The sequence below is a fragment of the Triticum dicoccoides genome, chromosome 4B (assembly GCF_002162155.2).
Source record: "Triticum dicoccoides isolate Atlit2015 ecotype Zavitan chromosome 4B, WEW_v2.0, whole genome shotgun sequence".
Taxonomy (NCBI): domain Eukaryota; kingdom Viridiplantae; phylum Streptophyta; class Magnoliopsida; order Poales; family Poaceae; genus Triticum; species Triticum dicoccoides.
In genome coordinates, this window is record NC_041387.1 from 425753714 (window position 1) to 425763092 (window position 9379).

Genomic DNA, 9379 nt, shown 5'->3' on the forward strand with positions numbered 1-9379 from the left:
GGAAGTGCAAAATCTTATCCAGCCAATCCGTAAGCACACTTACGCCCCTGACGTTGATCCGGCTGAACTTATAAGTGAAGAGGTTGTCTTTCAGGCCTTAATCCGGATTGACTGGACCACCATGGACTTCCAGCCACTCGATGGGGAGGAGGAGGCTGAACCGACGCCAGATGATCCATCAACATCATGTCAACATGGTGATGAGTCCTGATCCGGTAGTCTGATTGATGCGTCATAAACTTTGCTCTGTGGAAAGAACAAGTCCTTATTTTGGGCCTTAAAGCGCCTTGTAATAGGCTAGTTAAAATACTTTGATCTGTTGCCATTGTGCACTGGGCTATACTTTGCTTGATCCGCCATGCTAATTTCAATGCTGGCTTATATATCTTCATAATATTAAGCAATCCCTATGTCTGCATAAAAACATCTGTCCGGGCGGTTTACCGCTGGACGGGTCATAATGCCCAAGATAAAGCCTGGCTAATAACCAAAGCAGAATAAATATGAAATAACTCATACCTGTGATATGAAATCCCTTAGTAAGGGTGAAAACCCAAATCTTTGAGCTGTTAAGACCCTTACCCTATAACGATATTATGAATAAATCATGTTGGGTTACAATGAACACCAGATGATCACATTGGCAACATATAGTCAAAGCCAAGCCGGTTTAAGAAACACCGATTTGATTAGATGGTTTGGCAACCTATAGCTGAAAGCCAAGCCAGGTTAACAAACACTGGGTTAACATGATGACTGAAAAGCCACACCGGGTCAATGGACACCGGTTCAAGAGAAATTCATCAAAAGGTGAAAACTTAGCAAAAAAGAAAACAAGAAACATGTAGTCAAGGCTTTTCAAGGGCTGCCAGGCCCAAAGTTGAGGCTTTTCATGGGCTGCCAGGTCACTGAGTTAAACCATTTTGCAAAGCCTTTTAAGGTGGGCCTCCAACTAACCAATCATTGTTTTAACTTTGTCAAGTTCAGGGTCTGTATGAGATTGACTTGTCAAACGTTCGGTGGGTCGTGCCAGGATTACCTGGATAGGAGTGGCTTACTTGATGAAGGCAGGTTAACCCGGGGTTTTAGAAGAATACACCAGGCTTCCAAGCCGTCGATACCCAATTACAAGGGTCCTTTTAAACTCTTTGTGGCTTTTGCACAAAAGAGCCCCCAAGTAACTTTGTGAGCTGTGCTCAATGGGTGCCTATGCCCCTTGGGTGTGAAGCTCCCAAGCTGTTTTTGTGGCATAATAGTCGGTTTAACAGGGAGTACTTTGCTTTGTCAGCTGAAGCCCCCAAGTAAACAAAGAGATTTGAAGAAAACGACAGAGGTCCTGCTTATAGCAAGGATGCCGGTTTATTATATTGATCATAATATATACATTGTTGAAATATGTACATAAGAAAAGCCTATCGCTCAAGTGTAGTAGGGCCGAAGGAGAGCTATGTTCCATGGCCGCCGGGTCTCCTCCTCAGAACTGCGTGAGTCTTCTCGAACGTCAATGAGGTAGTATGATCCGTTGTGTAGATTTTTGCTGACCACAAAGGGTCCTTCCCAAGGTGGGGATAACTTGTGCATATCGGTCTGATCCTGGATGAGCCGAAGCACTAAGTCGCCTTCTTGAAAGGTTCGTGTCTTAACCTGGCGGCTATGATAACGCTGCAGGTCTTGTTGATAAACTGCCGATCGAGCCAAAGCCATGTCCCGTTTTTCATCTAACTGGTCCAACGCCTCTTGGCGTGCTTGCTCATTATCCGCTTCAACATAATTGGCAACCCGGGGCGAATCATGACGAATATCACTTGGGAGGACGGCCTCAGCCCCGTAAACCATGAAGAAAGGTGTATAACCCGTAGATTGGTTTGGGGTGGTGTTTATACTCCATAGCACAAATGGTAATTCTTCCACCCAACAACCCGACGTCCGCTTCAAAGGAACCATAAGCCGAGGCTTGATACCCTTCAGGATCTCTTGATTCGCCCTCTCAGCTTGACCATTGGACTGGGGATGAGCCACAGATGCTACATCAAGCCGGATGTGCTCTCGTTGACAGAACTCCTCCATCTCACCTTTAGAAAGGTTTGTGCCATTATCTGTAATGATGCTGTGTGGAAAACCAAAATGGAAAATGATCCTTTTGAGAAATTGAACCGCCGTGGCTGCATCACACTTGCTAACGGGCTCCGCTTCAACCCATTTAGTGAACTTGTCAACCGCCACCAACAGGTGGGTCTTCTTATCTTGGGAATGCTTAAAAGGTCCCACCATAACAAGCCCCCAAGTGGCAAACGGCCAAGTGATAGGAATCATCCGTAACTCCTGAGCCGGAACATGAGCTTGACGTGAAAATTTCTGACAAGCGTCACACCGCTTTACTAGATCCTCCGCATCAGCATGAGCTGTCAACCAATAGAAACCATGACGAAAAGCTTTAGCCACCAGGGACTTTGAACCGGCATGGTGACCACAATCCCCTTCATGGATTTCACGTAGGATCTCTTGTCCTTCTTCAGGATAAATACAACGTCGGAATATGCCTGAAACACTGCAACGGTGTAACTCGCCACTATGAATAACCATGGAATTGGACCACCGGATTATCTGTCTGGCAAAAACGTCATCATCTGGTAACTCGCCTCGGTTCAGATATGCCAAATACGGAATCATCCAATCCGGAGCGGTATGTAAAGCGGCCACCAATTGGGCCTCTGGATCAGGAACAGCTAAATCCTCCTCTGTAGGCAACTTAACAGACGGGTTATGCAAGATATCTAAAAAAGTATTGGGTGGTACCGGTTTACGCTGAGATCCCAGCCGGCTTAAAGCATCTGTTGCTTCGTTTTTGCGCCGGTCAATGTGTTCAACCTGATAACCCTTAAAGTGACCTGCCACAATATCCACCTCGCGTCTGTAAGCCGCCATGAGTGGATCCTTAGAATCCCAAGTACCAGAAACTTGTTGAGCCACCAGATCAGAATCTCCAAAACAGCTAACCCGGCTTAAGTTCATTTCCTTAGCCACACAAAGACCGTGGAGTAAGGCCTCGTACTCAGCTGCATTGTTAGTACAAGGAAACATCAAGCGGAGAACATAACAAATTTTATCACCTCGAGGGGAAGTAAGGACAACTCCAGCCCCCGAGCCTTCCAATTGCCTGGATCCATCAAAGTGACTAGTCCGGTATGTATTATCCGGTTTGTCCTCTGGTGCCTGTAACTCGGTCCAATCATTGATGAAGTCCACCAGCGCCTGTGACTTGATTGATGTCCAAGGCATATACTTCAATCCATGCGGTCCAAGCTCAATTGCCCACTTTGCAACCCGGCCAGTTGCCTACCTATTCTGAATTATGTCGCCCAAAGGAGCTGAACTGACCACTGTAATGGGATGGCCTTGAAAGTATTGTTTGAGCTTCCGTCTTGCCATAAAAAACCCACAGACCAACTTCTTCCAATGCGGATACCGTTGCTTTGACTCGATAAGTACTTCACTGATATAGTAAACCGGCCGTTGAACTGGATACTCCTTACCAGCCTCCTTGCGCTCCACCACAATTGCCACACTGACACCACGGGCATTAGCAGCCACGTATAATAACAAGGGATCTTTTTCAACCGGAGTAGCAAGAACCGGCGGTTCAACCAACTGCTGCTTTAAGTCCTCAAACGCCGCATTGGCTACATCGCTCCAGACAAAATTGTCTAACTTTTTCAACATCTGGTACAAAGGAATTGCCTTTTCTCCCAAACGGCTGATAAACCGGCTAAGGGCTGCAATTCGACCTGCCAAACGCTGAACATCATTGATACACTTTGGTTTAGCCAAAGATGTAATCTCTTTGATTTTTTCCGGATTAGCCTCAATGCCTCTGTTGGACACCAGAAAACCTAAGAGCTTGCCTGCCGGAACACCAAAAACACATTTGTCCGGATTAAGCATCATTTTGTAAACCCGAAGATTGTCAAACGTTTCCCTGAGGTCATCTATCAAGGTTTCCTTTTTCCTGGACTTCACTACAATGTCATCCACATAGGCATGAACATTACACCCAATATGCGTGTGAAGACAATTTTGCACACAACGCTGATAAGTTGCCTGGGCACTTTTGATCCCAAAGGGCATAGAAACATAGCAGAAGGCTCCAAAGGGAGTGATGAAGGTTGTCTTCTCCTGGTCCTTAACTGCCATTTTAATCTGATGATAACCTGAATAAGCATCCAAGAAACTCAGGCGCTCACAACCCACCATCGCATCAATAATCTGATCAATACACGGAGAGCAAAAGGATCTGCTAGACAAGCCTTATTCAAATCTGTGTAATCCACACACATACGCCAAGTGCCGTTTTTCTTAAGAACAAGCACCGGATTAGCCAACCACTCGGGGTGAAACACTTCGATGATAAACCCAGCAGCCAACAGCTGGGCTACCTATTCACCAATAGCCCTGCGTCTTTCCTCATTAAAGCAACGAAGAAATTGCTTGACCGGTTTAAACTTGGGATCAATATTGAGAATGTGCTCGGCGAGTTCCCTCAGTACACCTGGCATGTCAGAAGGCTTCCATGCAAAGATGTCCCGGTTCTCACGGATGAACTCGATGAGCACGCTTTCCTATTTCAGATCCAGATTGGTACTAATGCTAAACGGTTTAGATGAATCGCCAGGAACAAAGTCAACAAGTTTAGTCTCATCAGCCGGTTTAAACTTCAGGGTCGGGTCATGCTCAGTGGTGGGCTTCTTCAGATGAGTCATGTCTGCCGGATCAACATTGTCCTTATAAAACTTCATCTCCTCTATAGCACAAACCGACTCAGCGTAAGCCGCATCACCTTCCTCACAATCCAAAGCGATCTTTCAAGTTCCATGTACTGTTATAGTCCCCTTATGACCCGGAATTTTGAGCTGTAAATAGATATAGCAAGGTCTCGCCATGAATTTTGCGTAAGCCGGCCGTCCGAACAGTGCGTGATACGGGCTCTGGATTTTCACCACTTCAAAGGTCTATTTTTCAGACCTAGAATCATGCTCATCTCCAAACACAACCTCCAAAGCGATCTTGCCAACAGGATATGCCGATTTACCTGGTACTACACCATGAAAAACAATGTTGGATGGTTTAAGACTCTTGTCTATCAACCCCATGCGACGAAAAGTTTCATAGTACAGGATGTTGATACTGCTCCCTCCATCCATCAGAACTTTGGTAAACTTATAACCCCCCACCTGAGGTGCTACCACCAAAGCCAGTTGACCCGGCTTGTCAACCCGGGGAGGATGATCCTCTCTCCTCCACACAATGGGCTGCTCGAACCACTGTAAATAACATGGTACTGCTGGTTCAACAGCATTAACTGCCCTTTTGTGAAGCTTCTGATCGCGCTTACACAGGCTAGTAGTGAACACATGATACTGCCCACCGCTCAACTGCTTGGGGTGACTCTGATAACCTGACTGCTGCTGATTTCCTTGATTATTCTGTTGGCCATTACCACCTTGGCTATTCTGGTTGCCCTGATTATTCTGAAATCCAGAGCTTGAACCGCCGCCACCATGAAAACCTAGACCTGAACCGCCCGATGGACCCTGATCATACCAGAAGACATCGGAATTCTTGAACTACTTCATGATATAACAATCTTTCCAAAGATGTGTGGAAGGGGCCTCCTTGGTCCCATGCTTTGGGCAGGGCTGGTTTAACAAACGCTCCAGATTCATTCCTCCACCGCGCTGGGGCGGTTTACCTTTACGATGCTGCATATTGGTGTTAGCCACAAGATCTGAACTATCTGCCTTGCGCTTACCATTATTCCCATGGCCTCCTTGGTTGTGATGATGTCCCTTTGCACCGCCGTTCTTCTTTCCCTTCTCCGGTTTCTCCTCATCAGAATCAGGATCCTTGGTATTATCAGAATCGGCATATTTGACCAAGGCTGTCATAAGGGTTCCCATGTCATTGCAGTGGCGCTTGAGCCATCCCAACTTCATCTTTAGTGACTTAAACCGGCAATTACGCTCCAGCGTTATGATCGCTTGACCAGCGTTAATCCGGTCGGACGAATGCAAAACCTCTGAAACCCGGCGCACCCAATGAGTTGTTGACTCGTTCTCCCTTGAACACAAGCATCCAGATCCACAATGGACATAGGTTGTTTGCATGTGTCTTTGAAATTGGCTATAAACCGGGCCTTCAACTGATCCCATGACTCGATGGAGTTAGCTGGTAAATTTTTCAACCAAGTACGGGCTGTCCCTCCCAACATCATCGTGAAATACTTGGCACAGGACGCTTCATCCACATCTCGCATCTCCATTGCCATCTCATAACTCTCGACCCACGCCTCTGGTGGCTGATCAGCAGTGTAATTAGGCACCTTACATGGACCCTTGAAGTCCTTGGGCAGTCGCACATTACGGAGAGACAGAATGAGGCACGACACTCCCCAGGAACTAAAGGCAAGCCCGGTGCCTCGGTCTACTGATGCCGCTGGCTGAACCGGGGCGGGTTGATGCCGACCCGTATATTGTGCTGCCAAAGCGGCTTCCCTTCATGCTCTGCCATTATCTACCACGTCTTGAGCATTTCCCTCACTGCACGCTGGATTGGATCCATTACAGTGCCGCGCACTGCTAGACACTTCTGGTTCATCTATGTGCCTGCTATAGCTCTTGCTCGGACGGGGGGTTGAATGAATTCTATCTCGGCTATAGGAATAAGCCTGCTGCTGCACCACGGCGATTTGAAGAAGATCCCTAGCCCGCCGCATTTCAATCGCCGCCAGTGAATGCCCTCCATTGGAATGGTTGCTAGGCAAGATGTTGCGGCAATCATGTTATCCAGAGGGCTCGAGAAGTGACCCGGCAGTGTGGACACGTACTGCGGCGGATTATCCGTTCGTCGAGGTGGTTCCGTCATCCGTGGTTGATCCGGCGCTGCCCTAGGTGCATCGGTCCGGTTTGCAGCCGCCGGATTGCTCGGCCCAGCGCCTGGTGTGTGAAAGAGGTTCAGTCCTTCGTAGACCGGCGGCAGACGAGACCGGTACTTCCTTCGCATTACGTCATCTGATGTGGTCCGATCCAGCATGAGCCGGTAATTATGCGCTTGTATCTACTGTGACTGGGCATCCAGAGCGGCCCGTTCTTCAGCCAACCTAGCATCCTCAATTGCCAGGTCCTCCTTAGTCTGTGTTATCTGGTCCTTCAGCTTCGTAACATCCGCATTGTGCTGATCCTGCGTCTCCGGAGTAACTGTCGTGGTTAATAAGGTCGCCCAGGCATCCATCAAACTGGAGAGGACTTGAGCCGGTCGGCGCGCCGGGGCTCCTGCCGCGGCCGTTGATCTGGTATTCATTGCCGCTGTAGATGAAGACTGCAAAGTGGGCTGTGTTCCGGCCATGTACACAGTAACCCGACTTGGCGGTTCAAGGAGGTCTAGAATACTATTGCCATCGAAATATCCTTCGAATACACCATCATGAATTTGGTATAGGGACTCGGTTTCACCAGTGGATGACTCGCCGTCGGAATAAACAGTCGTCTCGCCTTCAGACATTGGGTCGGATCCGATCCCATGGACACATCCTACGAACGCACGCTTCATGGCGGGCTTAACCCGGGCAGGATTCGCACGCTGAGCCGTCTCGACGAGGTCAGCGCAGATGTCCGACTCAGGGCCCGGTTCGCCGATCTTGCCGATGAAGACATGAATTCCGCCAGAGGGGACCCGGTAGCCTTACTCGATTGAACCGGCCTCGGGGCTCCATCCTTCGTCATCGATGTAGAGCTTGCCACGACAACTCTTGGTCATCCGGCCAATCACGTACCCCTTGAGTCCTTCAGAGCTGCCCTTCAAAAACTCGAAACCATCGCGCGATAGCCCCACGGTGGGCGCCAACTATCGTGGAATTAACACGTCAGATGTCCTCATAGAAGGACTTAGTCGCAGAGCCATCGCAATGGGTTAGCTTGAAGGGGTTAAACCAGACAAGGGACACGGGAGTTTATACTAGTTCGGCCCTTTCAATGAAGGTAAAAGCCTACGTCTAGTTGTGATGGGATTGATTGGGTTTCGACTACCAGGGAATAAATATGCTTTTACTGAGTCTCGAGTTGTTGTTTCTTGTTCCTGAACCGCCGCCGGGTCATCCCTTTATATACATAGGTTGACGCCCGGCCGGTCTACAGAGTCCCGAGGCCGAGTCATACAAGTTTCCGGCTCGATCTCTCCTTTCCTAACTTACAACACAAGTTACATAACCATGGCGGTTTACCACTATGGGCCCTAATCCGCCTTTGGGCTCCGGGCCTCTAAACTTCATCAATAAAACGCCATCTTCTGGATCTTCGTGGGCTTCAATATAGTTGAGGGTGAACTAGGCCCTCCTGGCCGGTTTACAATCAATAGTTATATCCCCAACAACCCATGTAACCATTGGTAGGTCGCCACTATCACTGCCGCCTCCATCCTCAACCCCTGCCTGTGTGCCGGGGAGCTCAACGAGCCAATGGCCCAAGAGAGGTATATCACCACCTCTTCGCCTGACGCCGGTGAGGTGGCCGCTGAGGTGTCCCCGTCGTCCTTCGCGGGCTCTTTATCAATCAGTCATTATCAGTCCCCCAATCCGCCGGCCGCCGTGCCCCTAGGCCGGTTCCAGGACTACCCCATCCTCCCTCAGGCCCAGCAGCCGACGAGGTCCTACCTTGGGGTCCGGTAGCGGCGGTGGGGGACGTGGTCGCCGAGATTATAGATCGGGAGGCCCACACCCACCGGTGGCTAGGTACCTTCCACACGGCTGAGCTCGCGGCCATGGAGTACGACCGCAGGCAGGTCCGCTACCACGGAATGGCGGCTAGGCTCAATTTACCCTTCGACACACGTCCGGTCCACCTCATTCCACCGGAGCCAGGGGTGGTGAGATCGGCTATGGCACGGGAGGACCACGAGGCGTGGGAGCACCTCAAGGCCGAGGCCCCCGACGAGGCCTACATGCAAGAGCTCCGCCGGCAGCACCCGGAGCTCGTGGAGGCGGAGCGGGCGATCTTTGCCGGCATGGAGGGCAGCGAGGTTATAGCGCTCTCCTCCGATGACGAGGTCGACGGCGGCGAGGATGACGACACAGAGGGCGGCGAGGTTATCACGCTCTCCTCTGATGATGAGGTCGAAGGCGGCGAGGACGGCGGTGCGGAGGGCGTCGAGGTGGGCGGCAAGGACGAGGTGATCGACATCGACGAGTGGAGGAGTGCCTTCCCCAATGACCCCGATTACGGCACCGGCCCAGACCCGGCTCGTGGCACACCGTACCTGATGAGGAAGGATTGGCTCGACCTCTACTTCGACCGAAAGTAGTTTAGCTTAGTTTAAATTTATGTTTTATGTT